The sequence below is a fragment of the Rhipicephalus microplus genome, chromosome 6 (genome assembly GCF_043290135.1).
Source record: "Rhipicephalus microplus isolate Deutch F79 chromosome 6, USDA_Rmic, whole genome shotgun sequence".
Taxonomy (NCBI): Eukaryota; Metazoa; Arthropoda; class Arachnida; order Ixodida; family Ixodidae; genus Rhipicephalus; species Rhipicephalus microplus.
Genome location: NC_134705.1, coordinates 13,361,002 through 13,379,220, shown reverse-complemented (window position 1 = coordinate 13,379,220; position 18,219 = coordinate 13,361,002). Strand labels below are relative to the sequence as shown.

Below are 18,219 nucleotides of genomic sequence, written 5' to 3'. Positions count from 1 at the left end.
CACAAGCGCCGAAAACACCGCTGGAAGATCAAGCGCAGAAGCAGGCTCGGATGACACTCTATTATAGAGCTGACGTGGAACTCTTTATGATGAACATTTTGTTCTCGGAACTCATGTGAGCATTGAGTTTTCTTTGTCGTCAGGCGCCAATGCGGAGGCGTAGAGGATATTAAATATTGTGTGAACGACAAAGAGCGCCACTATTATCATTAGGATGAGAGCAGGGCATTTGGATTAAAAAAGAGGTGGACGGATGGGCTTCGCCATGGGCACGGCGGCTCGTCCTTTCCTCAACAATAACAATTAACAAGAACGCCTGCAATGCCACTACCCCTTGTGTCACTGTCCACATTTGCAGAAGCAGATGGATCAAAGGGCTGTGATGTCTGCAGAAATTTGAGCCGACAGAACACAGCATCGCATTCATATGTCCACTCAAATGGGCTGTCTTTTCACAAGAGGCTGGTCAATGAATACACGATATCTGCATCTTGGCACAAAGCATTGAAAATAACAACATGATACAAGAAAGCCGCGAAATCTTTTACAGATCTGGGCGGCTTGAAGGTGCTGACCACTTCAATTTTATGGGGGCCGGGCCTGACCTCATCTTCGTCTATCAAATGGCCAAGGACCAAGGCCTGCCGTTCCCCAAACCAGCACTTCTTGGAGTTCCAAGACCAAGCCAGCCTTTTCCACACAGTCTAGAACAAGTCTTAAACGAACATGACGTTCTTCGAATGTGCGTCCAAAAATGATGTCTAGATAGCAGAAACAGATCTCCCATTTCAGTCCGCGTAGAACCGAGTCCATAAATCATTCGATAGTTGCAGTGATTTGCCTAGCCCAATAGGAATAATGTTAAACTGATATAGTTATCGGGTGTCAAAAATGTGGTCTTATCCTTTTCAGCAGGGTGCAAGAGGATCTGCCAAAGATCGAGTGAAAAAAAATAGGAAGCAGAATGTAGAATGACACATACGTCATCCATCCGAAGCAGCGGATATGCATCCTGTTTAGTCAAGGCATTCAATCTGCTATAATCAACGCAAAACCTGCAGGGGCGGTCTTTTTTTTTTTTTGGAACAAAACGACAGGTGCTGCCCACGGGCTGCACGATCCCACGAGAATCATGGGAAGTACAGGCTTCAATAACGCCCTTCTGCAACGTGTCCTGAGCTGGCTGAGATATAACTTCCCGCACTGATAATGACACCTTATAAGGTTTTCGCCGAACCGGTTGAGCAAGGATTGCTCCGGTTTGGCGAAAACCGGTTGAGCAAGGATTGTGTCAATGGTATGCTGCGCTCGAGAACATAATAAAGACAGTCACTTAACCTTTTTGCTGAAGTCAAACATGAACGCATGTCGTTGTAATAGCTGTATCAATTCTTGTTGCTCATGTGACCGTAGTATTTCGCTAACCATGCTCAAAATGTGCGATTCATAGAAGGTACTGCGTTTAGAGGTGTTCAGACGTCTCCGACTTTTCTCGTCCTTGATGGCTGCAATAGAATTTTCTGTGTCACTATGAAACAGTGGGAGCTTCATTCCTCAAGGAATGATAACCGGCATGAATGAACAGTTATTCGCCAAACGAAACGAGCATCCATTAGCAATCAAAATAAACGAATGAGGCACTATCACGTCTTTCTTTGGGCGCTGAACCGTGAAAGCTTGAACAACACAACGGCACCGAAGGCTGATACAGCAGCAACTAGATCAAATACTACTACTGAACTCACAGACCATGGTGGTGATGTCAGCTCTTTAGAAACAATAAGTAAGATTTCTGGAGGCAGTGGCTCATCAACTAAGGCGGGAAGAACATAACCGCTAACAGGAAGTTCACCCGTGCCACAGTCGACGAAAGCACCACACCATAGGGTTTCATACAATAATGCCTAGATGGGAATCTGGCGCTGTGAATTATGGGAAGTACAGGCTTGGGATTGGATTGCATTAGCTAGCGAACTGTCTACAAATCTTTTTCTACAGTTTGTTTCATTCTTTGCATAATGTGTTTAGTGGCCTGCACTGCTTAGTTTTTCTAAAAAAAATTCGAAACGATGCACTGTTTAGTTTTCCAAAGAAAATATAATCTAATTTAACACTAAAATGTACACTGAACCATCGAAATGTTTCTTTCATTAGACTTCCAGGTGTATAATTTTCTAAACGTGTTAACGATGCGAGCGAGCGAAACCAAAACCAGCCAAAAGCTCAGGGGTGGAAGTGGACTTCAGTGTTTTGGAGCAGCTCAGGGAGCAGGAATAATGCTGCTTTGGAGCGGCTTTCGTGCAGTAAAAGGGAAGTTTTGGCACAGGTTCGGAGCACCAAAAAGGTGTGTTGGAGCCCACCTTTTGCACAGTTGGAGCAACTCGAGTCAGTTTCGAAGCAGCTTGCTAGGGTCAAACATCATCGTCAATCAAAATTATTGCTGGTAAAAAAAAATTCTAATGGTTTTCACTAAACATTCACTACCGATTCGCTTACCAGACTTACTACCTACCTGCACATGTGCGCGCGCCTTTGTTTGCTGCATGCGTGATACAAAACGTGCCCATTTCATAGTAAGTTAGACACGAAAAGAAAACCGAAATTTTTTTTTGGGGGGGGGGGGGGGGACACGCGAGGTTTTAAAGTTCCAAAACCAACGTGTGCCCAAATCTGAGCCACACGGGCCCATAGCATTTTCACCTACATCGAAAATGCAGCCATCGCAGGCCTGGTGTGCCGCCCCTGGCTACGCCCCCGATTCTCGGTGGTAATAACAGCGAACGTTTTCTTTACGTGAATGTTCATACTGCAAAGAGTCTCGCGTTGCCACTGACGTTGCACTTAAAGGGCCACTCACCAGGCCCCATACCAAATTTTAGTCAGATAGTGAAATTTCTTGGGTGCCCGATGAGGAACATTTTGCCACAAAAATTTTTTGACTCGGTTCGTCACGAGCGGAGAAAACAGGTTTTTTGAAGCGGTGTGAAATGTTGATAAGAGAAGGCAAGCTCGCAACCCTTGCCGCTCCTCTGCGTCGCCTTCGCAAGCCAAATCTCTTCCCAACCCTCTCCGGCATCCGACCAAGAGGTGACGTGCGCATGACGTGCCCAAACAAGTCTAAGCCCCGAGCACGCGAGCGGCGTTGCTTTGTTGACCAGCGTTATTTTGTGGTCTTCTGCCTGTTTTTGCGGGATCGTTTGGAAACGCTGGCTCGGACGCGGTAGAATAGATGAGCACAATGAGTGCGCGAACGCGTAGGAGCGTTCTACGGCGGTCGTCCGCTCCATGCGCTGACTGCGGGGACACGAATGCATGGGAAACGACGACACATTAGTCCCGCATCTCATTGCGATTCGCGGGAGAAAAATGGAAAAAAAGACGCTCACATTCCCTTATTGTGTCTTGTTATTTATCTGGAGTTTAATTGATCTCTTCAAGCAACAAATTGTATAAACTACGCATGCTGTTAATTAATTTTCGCCATATCACGCGCCACTGTCTGCAACGTCAGAGCAGAGTCGTCTATGTAGAGGACCAATGTTACTGCATTGCTGTGTACGTAGTGCCGAATACGCGCACTTCATGCCCTCATCTCTAGGCGCGCTCTAGCAGAGGGGAGGGGGAGCAGTGTTCATCTTGAAATTTGACGCATTTCCGCAGCGCGTAGCGTTGCAAATTTTGACAGACGTGATCATGAACGCGTCGTCTACGCATTGCGCTTGTCAGCTCAAAATTGTCAAACCTGGTGAGTGGCCCTTTAATGCATACATAAAGCGGCGCACTTCGCTTACAAAAGTTTGTTCTATCGACGCTAATTAAACACACTACTCTGCTCATCTGGCTCAGTCTGGAGTGAAGTGGGGACAAGCCATTCATACAGCAAATCCGCGCGCACGCTACAGAAAGCCGCGCAGCAGCGACTGAGTAGGCAGCATAGGTGCCGCGCTGCACGCAACTAACCAGGAGATGATCAGAGTCCATGCGACCATTCTGTGTTTCAACGAAATTGTCAGTTGTTCCTCAGAATCATATCCTGGTAAAGAAGCTTACATATGTATAGCGGAAAATTGACAGTGTCCTGTCGCTATTTCAGTGAATGCGTAATCCGGACCCAGTCATAGTTGCAAAATGCTCCTTGGCGTCGCCACTGCGTGCAACAAAACAATTGTGCGAGAGTGCCAGCCCCGTTATGATCCATATTCGGACAAAAAGGATGAAAATACTTTCTCGTAGGTATATTGGATGACATCTGCTGTACTCGTTTATTGGTGGCGATGAGGTACATCGGGAGATGCACAGTTCCTCTTGTAAACGTGCACTGCCGTTTACTGCATGATTGTGCCGCTTTCCTGGCTGATACAAATCATAGAAGTTTAATTGCATTGCTAGATAATTAACAGTTATTCACGTTGGTACCACCACTTTTGCAAGGAAGCCATGGCGATAGCAGCAATCAGAGCCCCATGAATTAACCGAATTGCAACGTGATCGAAAACCATGGATAAGGATTTCACCGCGTCGTTAGTGGAGCCAACATTCAGTGTGGCTCAGACAACGATAATAATCGGCTGCATAAACGCTTGGCGCCTTATGAGATCTACTGTCCAAGTAGTTAATTAATCCTTTCAAAAGCTTTGCACACAATTGTGTACATCACTTGTTCTTGCTAGTTGTGTCATCTAGGGGCTAAAAAATTGCAAGATACAATGAGGTTTAGAGGAAATGAAACTCCTGCTTAATAAACTTGTCTTTATTTAATTTCGGTTTTGAACGTACTGTTGCACATAATCACTTTTCTGAAGGCACTACCAAATTCGACAAGTCGTTCAGCATGGCCTTTCCCTGAAGCCACTTCGAAATATATTTTTTTCTTTTCCCAATAGCAACAAACCCAGAAACCAATCTGCACTAGATTTGTAGTTTGAAATTTGATTCTATACATGCAAAAACCAAACAAGAATCTCTTCAGAATAAGTAGATATTTAATGAGAGCTTAATTTCGATTAACTGCTATATAATGCATAAATCAACCTATCACAAAATTATTGATGTTGCAACAGAATATAAAGGGCCTTGAAATCATGCTGTGTCAATTTTGACACATTTACAGGCAGTTCTTCATAAGTGGCGTCTGAAGGGTTAAGCCAAGCAACTCAGGGTCGTTAGGTTGTTGCTGCACAATGGTGGTCGTGTCGAGGACACCAAGGAATGCTGTTTCCTCTCCATCAAATAGAGTTACCGACTCAATGGGTGAACGGTACACAGACAGTCAGTGTCCATATGTCACTTACCAGTCTTGTATACAACTGCCATATCAAACTCTTGCAGCCTGAAACTCCAATGCACTAATTGGCTGGTAGGGTCCTCAAGATTTGTTAACAAACACAATGAGTGGGGGTCACTAATTGCTTTGAAAGGGTGGCCATATAAATAAGGGCGAAATTTAGTAATCCCCCATACCACAACGAGACATTCCTTCTCAGTCGTGGAGTAATCAGCCTCCGGGCGTGTTATTAGTGTTCTGCTTGCATAGGCAATCATTTCTTATGTGTCCTCTTGCTGCTGCAAAAGCACAGCTTCTAAACCTACATTGCTAACATCAGTGTGAACCACTGCAGAAGCTCTCTCGTCGAAACGGGCAAGGACTGGAGGTGTTTGTAGTTGCTGGCACAGATTGTTAAAAGCAGCTTCCTCTTCGTTATTCCACTCAAAGGTAACGTCTTCTTTCATGAGGCGAGTTAGCTGTGATACGATGTGAGCGAAGTTCGCGATAAATTGCCGATAATATCCACAGAGGCCTAGAAAGTGTCTGACAGCCTTTTTATCGGTCAGCAAAGTGAACTGTGAAACACCTGCTATTTTCTCAGGATCGGGATGAACGCCTGCCTGACTGACCACATGACCAAGAAATAACAGTTATTCAAAGCAAAAGTGGCAATTGTATGGCTTCAACGTCAAGCTTGCGGATCGAACGCCTGCCTGACTGACCACATGACCAAGAAATGGCAGTTCTCCAAAGCAAAAGCAGCAATTGTATGGCTTCAACGTCAAGCTCGCCAATCTTATGGCTCGTAAGACCACTTCAAGCTTTTCAAGGTGCTTGTCAAATGCTGCGGAGAACACTATAACACTGTCCAGACCCACTAAGCAGGTTTTTCACTTCAAACTGGAACGCATGGTATTTATCAGTCCTTGAAAGGTGGCAGGCACTGAGCCTAAACCGGATGGCAAGACTTCCGCCGCTCTCCAATGTCCACCACCCACTATGCCGACACTGTACCACCAGGCGCTAATGGCCCCTTGGTCATCCCCGCAAGATAAGACACTTCACCAACCACCCCTTCTATCACCATACCACCAGCCGTCCACAGCCACGCCATGGGCATAGTCACAAGAGAAGATCCTCAGAAGTCCACCGCTCCAAAAAACAGATGCATGGCACACAGTAGACAGGCGTCCAGTATGCTTTAACTGCGGTGCAGGCCATAATGCCCATCATTTCTGGTATCAAGATGATTCATTCCATCCTCTTCGACCATGGTTTGACGATCCATGTGTCAACGACGAATACACACCACGCCTCGACGACACTTCTTTCCATGGAGCCCGTTCTCACTTTCTGGACTGCTTTACCACTGAAGAGGAGGCAATGCCTACTCACCAACCAGGATTGGGACGTCAACCCCGCTCTCCGTCTCCAGCGCATTCGCCTTTGCCGCACCTTCGCAGACCTTAAAGGGGCACCGACACAAAACTTCGCAGTCGAGATAGCCTGTGGGGTCAATTGCCAGGAACATTCGTATATCATCTACAAAATATCAACAGCGAATATAGCTGGGAGGGTATTTTAAATAAATTTTTAAGTTTGCGTGAGCCCTCGACTCCTTGGTGCCATTGACACTCTTGAAGGAAACCCTCAGGGGACCCCCTACTTCTTTCACATCACTACGCTGCCGTCAACAAATTAAGTTATAATGAAATCATAACTGGCTTTTTTTTTTTTGCCACGTTTGTTCCCGCAGTCTATATTTTTCGGCGGCTGGTTGCGAGTACATGGTTGTGGCACACGTTTAGAAACTTTTGTGTTTGGCGACGTTGCAGTACCATTTCCTATTCGAAAGTAATTCTTGATGCAGACCAAGCGGAAGTGTGTCACAGTTCTGTGTGCTGACGTGGTGAAGAGCTGCACACGCTAGGTGGCAACAGTTGCACCCTGTTTTTGGAGCTCTCTCAAACCAAATCTGAAATTGGCCAATAATGATTGGCCTGTAGCTAGTTCTTTTTTTTTTTTTGCCATGTTTGTTCCCGCAGTCTATATTTTTCGGCGGCTGGTTGCGAGTACATGGTTGTGGCACACGCTTAGAAACTTTTGTGTTTGGCGACGTTGCAGTACCATTTCCTATTCGAAAGTAATTCTTGATGCAGACCGAGCGGAAGTGTGTCACAGTTCTGTGTGCTGACGTGGTGAAGAGCTGCACACGCTAGGTGGCAACAGTTGCACCCTGTTTTTGGAGCTCTCTCAAACCAAATCTGAAATTGGCCAATAATGATTGGCCTGTAGCTAGTTATCTGTGGCGTGCTGTAGCATACGATGTGTCATGTCATGACTAACAAGTCCCCAACAACAAATCTCATCAAAAAAATGCGGCGCCAATGTTCTTGTGTCAGTACCCCTTTAATACAAAAAGGTCACCCAGTCCACACCAAACAAATTGGAGGGCGGCGACCTCTGGGGGTAAGGTTGCAGGCCATAAAGACGACGACAAAAAGCTCCCACTGCACAATGTCGTACAGCCGATAAGCCATGAGAGCGATGAAATTGTGACCCCCGACCTTAGTGTTCTCCTGGACGGCCAGAAAGTGGCAGCTTTAGTTGACACCCGTGCCGACTTTTCTATTATCAGTCAGGACCTCGCCGACAGCCTCAGAAAAGTGAAGATGCCGTGGACTGGCCCTCATATAGGAAGGGCAGGCGGCCAATAATGGATGCTCTCTGGAAGATGTACAGTGAGAATCAACATCAGAGGTTTTCTTTTCGCTGTGTCATTCGTCGTTATCGCTTCATGCTGCATTCTTGGCATGAATATTTTACAAGAATATGGCACCGTCATCACCATCTGAGAGTTTGATTACGTTCTGCTACAGTCTGGGCGAACCCAATTTTCCAGAGGCGCAACCAAACCAACTGCCGTCTAACTGATGACGATGTGGTCCTCCCTCTCAGGCCATGCACACTTGTTTCTGTGACCGCCGTTGCCCAGTTTAATGCCGAAGGAGTTGGGTGCAAAATAAGCTCGATTCTCTTCACCCACAATATTCCCGTCTCACGAGGTATCGTCTGGGTCGCTGGTGGATGCATAGACTTGCTGCTGACCAAGTTTAATGCTGAGCGCCAGCACCTTCCAATAGGCACACTTGTCCCTTTCTTCGACGATGTCGTAGATGCCGAAGGTTGCTTGGCAGTAGTAGACAAGGCCCTAAAACTTGATGCAGCATCTGTTCTGGATGTTACCATTACTTTGCCATAGGACGAACAACGCAGGCTCCTTGAGCTACTGGCCGAATTTCAAGACTGCTTTTCGACAACATCAAAAGTTGGCCGCACGCCTCTAACCAAGCATCACATAGTTACTGAGGAAACGGCGAGACCTATTTGCCCTTATCAAGTGGCTCCAAAAAATGCGAAGCGATATAACAGCAGGTAGACAGAATGCTTGAAGATGACGTCATTCAGCCATCACAGAGCATTTGGGCATCGCCTGTACTCCTCGTTAAGAAAAAAAACAACAGCCTGCGCTTTTGCATAAATTGCAGGAAGCTAAACCAGGTCACCAAGAAATACGTGTATCCACTGCCCCATGTAGTTGATGATGATGATGAAAAACATTTATTATAAAAGAGAGAGGTACAGCGCCAAAGCATGACCCCGCTACATGGTCGACGTCCTTAGTCCGGGACACCGCATGACGAGGCCCCTACTCGCGCCCGTCTCACCAGAGCCTGTTGAGACTCTAGTGATGAGCAGTTGAGGAGGGCAGTCTCCCATGCCTTTCGGGAAGGGGTAGGGGAAGGGGGTAGGTGGGGATTTTTCGGACATGCCCATACCATGTGGAAGATATCACACGTCTCCCCACAGTGTGGGCACCGCCCATCTGTGTTCGCATCGAAATGTTTTAGGGTTGCAGGACAGAGCAGAGTACCTGTCTGCAGGCGCCTTAGAGTTCGCTCTTTCGCCTTACTCAGCCCCTTTGCAGGAGCCGGGTAAAGGCGGTGAGTGTCGCAATAATAGGTCAGAATTTCTTTGAACCGCAGCAGCGGTGTATTGGCCTCCGAGTCGTAAGAGCAAAGGTGAGGAGCCCGGTGGGTAAGCGCTCGGGCGGCCACGTCAGCAGCCTCATTACCTCGTAAGCCCTGATGGCCAGGAGCCCATACGATGCGTTTCGGGGCTGGATCAGCGAGAGCCCGTTTTAGAATTTGGCTGGCTAGGGGGGATATCTCTCCTGTCAAGTAATGAGCACATGCTTTCCGGGAGTCCGTGATGATAACTTTCGAGTTGGGGTCCGCAGCAGCAAGCGCTATCGCGACTTCCTCAGCGCGCTTTGGATTTTGTGCTCGGAACGAGAGCCCATTGACATGCTTTTCCCGGTGAACTACACAGGCCGTGTAAAATCCCGTGGGCGAAGGCCCTGCTATATCTATATAGAATACACCAGGTCGGGAGCCGCGTTGTCTCTCAAGCGTCCGAGCCCGCGCCTGTCTTCTGCTTTTGTGCGTGTGCTTATCCATGTTACTGGGGAGTGGAGAGACCGAGAGCATATGTTGCCACAGTTCCGGAATACGCTCCGCCTCCTCTGCAGTGCAAGTGTACTGTATATGTAAGCGGTTCAGCAGGCAGCGCCCGGGAGCCGTCTGCACGAGCCACGTATATTGATTCATAAGGTGGGCTTCCCGCAACTCCTGGCAGGAGTGAAGCACATCTAACGCCCTCAGTTTGGCATTGGAAGTGGCCACATGGAGATCCAGAGCTCGTTTAGTAGCCTTACAAATGATGGCATCTATTCTTTCGTCTTCTTGCTTGTTAGTGCGAAGGTATGGGACAGCGTAGAGGATCTGGCTAGTCACGAAGGCATGGGCGAGCAGAAGCGCGTCCCTGCCCCGCAGACCACCCCGCTTGTTAAAAACGCGGTGGATCATGCGCTCTACCTGTTCGCCTATTCTCTTGAGTTTCGCTATAGTGGAGTCCGGTCCGAGTCTGTGGTGAATGAACAGGCCCAGAATCCGGAGCTCCTCCACCTCTCTGATGGGAACCCCAGACAGGGAGATGTGTATGGCTGACTTATCTCTTGGCTTCGCTCTAACGTGCAAAAGCTCTAATTTGTTTGGAGCCCATTGGAGTCCACAATCGTTGGCATACGCCTCGACTATGGATGCAGCCTGCTGAAGGCGTTCCTGCATTTCATCAAGGCTCCTTTCAGTGGTGCAGATTGTAATATCATCGGCATATACTGCGTGTTGTGTGCCTTCCACCCTGGCCAATTCGCTTGGAAGGCGCATCATAGCAATGTTGAAAAGGAGCGGTGATAACACTGCTCCCTGTGGGGTACCCCATGTTCCCATAATGTACGGGCCATATTCCTCGTCCTCAATCCGAAAAAGTGCCTGGCGTTTAGATAGAAAATCTCTGACATATGCAAAGGCCTTAGCCCCGCAATCGGTGGAACTCAAGTTAGCCAGGATGCTGCTGTGTTTAACATTGTCAAAAGCCCCCTTCAGATCAAGGGCGAGGATGGCTTTATCATTGTGTTGCATAGTTATGGGCTGTATGACGGCCCTATGGAACTGGAGAAGGACATCCTGTGCAGACATGTGTTGGCGAAACCCAAACATGGAGTCTGCAAAGAAGCCCTTGCCTTCAAGGTATGGGGAGAGGCGATCCCGTACCATCAATCAATCAATCAATCAATCAATGAAACTTTATTTTCATGAATAGATATATGCAATTACAGGGATTATTTGGACCGATAGCCTAAAGTGGCTAGTGGACGGTCCAATACAATGTGCAACATAAAAAAGTGTACAGGTCAGCTCTGAGGTAACAACATCAAAAAAAAAAAAAAAACAATCATATAATACAGATAACACAGTAATACATTTTTTCCTGCAGATATGCATACTTATTAGCTTGCAGCTAGTTTCTATAGATAGGCACTTATTAAGGAGACCATCGTCTCCATAAGCTTGCCCGCGCACGAAGTCAGTGATATGGGCCTCAGATTTTTCGTATTCACGACCTTGCCTGCTTTGGGGTGCAGTTGACTCTCTCAACAGACTTTGACATGTTCGATACTTCTCTTCAATGGACTAGCGGTGTGAGTATTGGCAAATCGAGGTAGACCCGAGAGACCACGAGAATATAAAATGACACAAGAGTATATCGAAGCCATTCAGAATGCATGCTAGGGCAGCTTTGTGAGTCAGATTACGATAGTGCAGAAGAATTAGATTTTCTAAAGTATAAAATTGTGTATTGTTCCTTTCTGTTGAACACAAGAAAAATTACTATATGACTGTGCAGGTGGTTTGATACTGATGGATGATCATTTTTTGCAATCATGTTAGGTTATTGCTGCGACATTTACATGTTGCTCACCACTATTTTTCAATAACTTCATTTTCTGTGGAAAATGAACTATGCTGTTACATGTAAGCACTGTGCTGTGTGCAAACCTTTCTTCAGCATGTCCTGTCCAATTGCTGTGCTATGCAATTTCAACTACATGCCTAGCCTTCACGCTCAGCAAACTTCACACCAATTATACCCATTTCCCACAAAGGCACAAGAAATGACATTTAGTAGTTAAGGTTGGTGACACTTTCTCGGCCGAGCTGCCATACATATAAAATTAATGGCATTTGACCTGATGATGTCAATAACAGCGACTTTTAAAACAAGCAATTTTAGAAAAATAATCTAATATGAGCACTCATTTTAATAACTCTGGATTCACAGTTAGTAAAATTACTAGGTATATCATGGTGCCATTAGCATAAGTACGTTCCACTCTTTTAGAACATTGCAACTGACCCCAGCAACTTCCACTATTGCAAGTTGAATTTGAAGCCGCTGCAATTCTGGAGTAAATATCTCTGCAGTGCAATAGGAAAACAACAAACCACATACATGTTAAAAGTCTAGTATAAATATTTTTGCCACAACATATGATATTTCAAATGTTTTATGTGTACTGCACTGAGTATGCTTTGGCACCAAGACTACACATTTCCCAGTCAAACGAGTTCTCGCAAAGGCATTAGGTAACGAATGGCATTAAGGTGAACACCATACGGATTTCCCTGTGACACTCAGCAAATGGCAATATATCTCAAAAAGTTAATGGCGTTTTCTGTGCCTGTGTGGAACGGGTAATAACCTGAGTTGGTGACAATATTCACACTGAAAAATGCACTGTCCTGGGTAGTCACCTTTGGCCGCTGTAGTGACTTAGTTATTCTGAGTTGATAATATTATGCGGGGTTTCACATCCCAAAAGCATGACATGATTATGAGAGATGCCAGAGTGGAGGGCTCCAGAAATTTCGACTATCAGATATTCTTGAACATGCACCAACATCGCACAGTAGACGAGCTTCTACCAATTCGCCTGCAATAAAATGCCACTGACCAGGATTGATTTTGAGATAGCAGTGCTAGGTGCATGGTTCTGTCTGTAAATAAAGGTGACCCAAGTTTTGTGGAGCACTCAGTCCCATAGAACAGTTTTCCCATTGAACAAAATAAGCAAGAAACTGTGACCCTTAGCAAGAATTCCCCAGCAGATAACTAAACTCGACAAAATACATTTGAGACCAGCCTTCTAAAATTTGTTTTCGCCAATTCAACTGGGGATGCAGTCCACTTCTACACATCCTTCCCCTTGAAATTTCACTTGGCTGTGCACTGTTAACATTTTATATCTAATTGGCATTGCCCACTATATTTATATAGTGCGGACTAAGGATTTGTTTTTCCTACCTCACTACAAAGAATATAACAAGGCTGCATTTTTCATGGAGACGAAAATGCTGTAGGCCTGTATGATTAGGTCCGGGTGCTTGTTAAAGAACCCCAGGTAGTCCAAATTTCCAGAGCCCTCCACTACAGCGCCTCTCATAATCATATAGTAATTTTAGGACATTAAATGTCTCATATCAATCAATCATCAGGAAGTATAATAATAAAGGGGCGTTGTTAACTGAAATGCACTTTGTCTTTCACTAATTAGCTCGTTTGTGCACAGCTAACTTAATTAAAATGCATTCACATATAGTAGATATTTAAAAGGTTTATTGTGTAGAAGGGTGAAACTACAAGTGAAAATTATTGATGGGTCTTTTTCTGTACATCCAAAGAATGTTAGAAATACACTAATGAGGATTTCCACTTTTTCATGAGCTGCTGCATGTGTTGGGGAAGAAATAAAAATTAGCCATTATTTGCGGGGCCCCAGTTGCTTTACAAAAAGCATTGTACGTAAAGCACTTTTTTTTTTTTTCAACGACTATACATGCTCCTACCCTGTGAGCAAATAGCAAGCCTTACTAGAGCTATCACATCGACTTGGGAGAGATAAATGGCGTGTCACTTGCGGGCTCAACGCACTCTAAGTGGCTCAGTCATACCGCTTTCCAGTTCCAAGGCTCACTACATTGCCGTCAATATCGCTAGATCACCCGTACGGTAGCACCAGAGTGCTTGCATGGGTTCGTCCGGTCGTGTTCCAACTCAACGATACCATTTCGAGCAGCTTTCGAGGTGAACCCCTACATCCTTTGAAAACAAGCCACCCAGGAACAGATCCGTCATCTGCTGAACAGCGGTGTTCAGCCACGCTGTGTGGCAGGAACACCGGAAACCCACGCCTACGTTCCCACGCCCAAATGACAAGCCCGCCGGTTCCGAGCAGACGATGTTCTGAAAGCAGGGGCCGCACGTACTCGTTAGCCAAATCTTAAGGCAATGATGAAAAAAAAAATAATGGGGAGAGCTGTCAAATGTCACGGAGCTGCCCGAACATCCCGGCGGCACACTACATCCTGCGATCAAAGCAGGCCACGACCTTTCCTGAGGGAAGTGGCCCTGATAACTGGCGTCGACGATTGCAGTTAATAGCTCAATCAGCAGTAGTACTGCACGTCTAGGCCTAAGCGCAGCCCGTACTGACACATCGGGCGGTCGACATGGAGCTGCCGTCCGAGCTGCACGTCACTGACAGCCGCGAAACGACACAGTGGTGCGACGAGATCGAACGCTGCAACGGCGGCTCACCTTGACTACGAAGTGCCGAGCGTCTCCGCTGTAGCCGAATTACAGGTGCAACACCGGCTCACCACAGGCACACGAACACACGCATGACAAGTGCCCGAGAGATACTGACACGACAGGCACCCGATTGGCTTATCTTGTCCTACGTACTCAAAAGCGCGCCGTCGCATTGGCTGGAGGGCACTGCAAGCACCACTCCCATTCGTCAACACCTGCCACGTTGCGACGCAAACTTTGGGGTTTTGGTAGGGCCTAGTTTCGGTATTGGTGAGGTTGCCGCGCTCACACGCTGCACTGTTTACACTCTCTCATCTCTTCCAAAGTGCTTACTTGCTTTTTTACTAGAACCTAGAAGGTGTGCGCTGAGAAGCATGCGCGCCGCCAAGCCAGTGGCATGCACGACCGGGCTAGACTAACGGTACGTTGGGGCTAGAATGTACCTGCGCGCTCGCGTCTTTCGGCTTTCGCATCGGATCTAGTATATGCCTCTCGCCGCTGCTTTGATGAGGGCGCTGCGACCCTGACCTTCGGATGGATGGATGCACTGGTGTCACATAGGATTTATGATAGGCTGAAGAGAGTGCACATAGATGAATGTGGCTCCAGAAGCCTGGGTAGTGATGACAAATGTACCAAGCTAAGTTTTGGAAGATCAGTGAAAGTGGGAAAGAGGCAAGATTAGCAACTACAGGAAAACTTTTATTCAGAAAGGCAAATAGAAATAGCTACTAAATAAATTGAGAAAGTAATCACTGAGGATAATAAAACAGCGTGGACACACACGAATCTAATTAGAATGTTTGAGCGAGAGCTTACTAAGGCACGTGACAAGTCACCTCAGAAAAGAAGACACAAACCAGAGAGTTGGTGGGATAAGGAAGTTAAGAGAGCCATAGCAAAACGTCAGGAAGCCTCTAGGGAACACAGACATGCTAAGCAGCGGGATGAACCGACAAAAGATGTTGAAAGAAAATGGGATCGAAAAAGCAGAAAAGGAACACAGGCCCCTGGGGCTAGCATTTTTTTATATCAAGGGAGCGTACGATAACGCACGTGGTTCAAGAGGACTTGTGGGGAATACTGGACACACTAGGTGTGGAAGATGGAGTCACTAATCTCCTAAAGGATATTTGTAAAAGTAGAGCAAGGTAGTTATAAAATGAGAAAAACAGGGATTCAAGCCTACAGCGGTAAAACAGGGGCTTAAGCAGGGGTGTCCTCTGTCACCCTTGTTATTCATGACGTACTGACGTACTTATAAGGATTAGAGGCCGAGTACCTAAGGGAACACGGAATATACGTAATGACTAAAGGTAACAGGAATGCAGTAGTGATGAACAATAGGGCACTATGGAATTACAATAGGTGTGATGTTGTGAGAGGAATATTGAAAGGGGTCATGGTTGCTGGTCTGACGTTCCGAAAGGCGGTCTTGTGCATGAGATCAGAAGTTCAAGAATAATCACAAATTAAGCAACGTGGAGAAGGTAGACTTGTCTTAGGAGCTCACGGAAATACATCAAATCAGGGAGTACAAGATGATATGGCATGGACATCATTTGAGGGCAGAAAGCTGGCAGCAAGATAAAATTTCTGAAGCGATTGAGAGAAAGGGGGGAGGAGCGTTGGGCTAGAAAGGCTTTCAGCTACTTGTACATGAAAAATGTCGATACAGAATGGAAAAAGCGAACCAGAAAATCGACGGGTAAATACCTAGAAAACAGCAAGGGGGCCAAACCAAAAAGAAGTATCGGTTAAGGAGAATGTGAACAAAACGGAGACTGACATGAGGAGAATTGGCATGATTAAGAAGTCCGCACTAAAGGTCTATCGAACATTTAAGCAAGAAATTGCCAAGGAAAGGGTCTATAATAATACTCTGGGTAGTTCTCGACTGTTTGAGGCAGAGCGGGAGTATTGTGAACCAAGACATATCGGGCCAAATTCGAAAGGGTAGACATGGTATGCAGTGCATGTGGAGAGGAGGAGGATACTGCCGAACACATGATAATGTTCTGTAAAGGGCTTCACCCTATAGTTCAGGATGATGGCGCAGAGCTTTTCAAAACACTGGGGTTTAGGGACAGGGAGGGCAAAATAGACTAAGCGGGTAGAATTAACTAGAAGGAAGTTATCTGATTGGTGGCTGAAGTCAAGGCACGAGTGAAAATTAAACCCTTCGCTCTAAAGTACCAGTCCTCAACTTCACTATTTAAAGGAAAAAGATAAATCTAGTTGTTGGTTCACTAAGTAATAAGTCTAGGTGGCGTCAGCTGCCGCCTGATCTAAAGGGTACAGCCACATCAATCCATCCATCCATCAGAGAGGTTACTAGCGAAATTGAAAAATTGAGCCCGTGTGTGTGCGCTGTAGGCGGTAGCTTCTAACCATTGTTGAGGTAGAAGAGTTAGTGGAGGCGGCTGGATAGCGGGATTAGGGTTGAACTTAGGGTTGTTGGGAACTCGGTCTGATGGTCGAGAGGGCGATGGCATTAGGAAAACCGCGGGCGAGAGCGAGCTGGTGCAGTCCGAAGAATGGATGCGCTGGTGCTACTTAGACGATACAGAATTCTCGAGTTTCGCCGACGCGCAGAAGGCGAGCTTCCTGTGGAGGCTGTGCGAATCACTGAAGGCGGCCGTGCAGTGCATGAAGGCTAGCATCGAGGGGCTTCAGGGGAAGCCTTGGGTGGAACGGGAGCCGAGAATAGAACTACAAAAACAGCTCAGAGCGTCGCGTGAGCGGGAGGAGGCTACCGCCAGCCTATTAGAACAAGTGAAGGGCGACCTTCGAAAAGAACGGGAAGGTCGGACTGAGCTCGAGCAGCGGGTAAAGGAGCTGATGGCACTTTGCCCCGGCTCCGAGCGGTGTGATACGGAAGGCATGGCTGGCGGAGAAGGCGACAGGCGGGAACGAACAGGCGAGAAGAGAGGTCAGGGGGCCGCAGTGTCTGGCCACAGCAAGGAGGCTCCGAGGACATACAGCTTGGTGGCGCGGCAGTCTTCGAGCAGGGCCGGAACACAGGACAGACGGCAGTAAAAGAAACAGGTGAAGCAAACAGGGGCGCCATCACAAACAAGAAGCCAGCGATTGGAGCACAGAAGGGTCCTAGTGGTGGGGGCCTCTAACGTGGCCAGGGTTAGCGATGACGTCTTCACGACAGTGAAGGAAGATGGGAGAGTGAGGGTGGAGGCCCAGTCAGGAAAAAGCATGGTGGATGCACTAGCCAAAGCTCAGGAGGTTGTAGAGGGCAGCATGGAGGGTGAAAACATCATCATTATTCGTGCTGGGCTCAATGATGTGTTGAAGGGTGTGACGTCCCCGCAAACAAGGACTGAACTCCAGCCCTTTCAAGATGTTTACGTTTATTTCTTAAACCCACGCATTGGAAAAAAAGGAAAAGAAAACTTTCGGGGTAACGAATGGGCATTCCGGAGTGGAGTTCCTGGAAGGATTTTGTCGACGGTTCTCGCCCCCCCCCCCCGCGCAAACACCATGACTGGGTGGTGCCTTGTTGTCTACGGACAGTGTGACAGTGTACGGTGGCAATACTCTGCGCGCACCCTTCAGATTTGTGGCATGGGGGAGCAGCAGAGCACCTTTTGTTGGTTCGGTGAATGCGACCCTGATGCAGCGCCTGAGCCAGGCCCGGGCTGACTTTCTGTCAGCCTCAGTGGCTCCAGGGCTCATTACTGCTTTCTGCGTGGGTGGCCACCCGCGGCGTTGAATGTCGAAGAAGCGGCGGCTGCGGAGAATTTCGCGGGAGACACCGAGTTGCAAGGAGGCGTTGAGACTCGATCTGGACATCGGGTTCCGGAAACCAGGCAATTGGTTCAGCCGAAAACATTTCGGCACAACCCTGCAAACTCCAGACGTTGGCCATTACCGACGACGCGCTT

The 18,219-nt window shown here is 47.1% G+C and overlaps 1 protein-coding gene across 11 annotated transcripts in view; it reads right to left on the bottom strand.

The window, feature by feature from the left end:
- LOC119167714 (uncharacterized) overlaps positions 1-14,724 on the bottom strand; it is a 537,665-nt gene extending 522,941 nt beyond the window's left edge. For 3 of the 11 annotated variants that reach the window (XM_075865823.1, XM_075865821.1, XM_075865822.1), the window contains exon 1: positions 14,327-14,724. The gene's annotated coding sequence lies outside the window, so the exon portion shown is untranslated. The remainder of the gene's footprint in view (positions 1-14,326) is intronic. The other 8 variants (XM_037419242.2, XM_075865824.1, XM_075865826.1 and 5 more) reach the window with 3 other exon arrangements.
- Between the last annotated feature and the right edge of the window lie 3,495 nt (positions 14,725-18,219).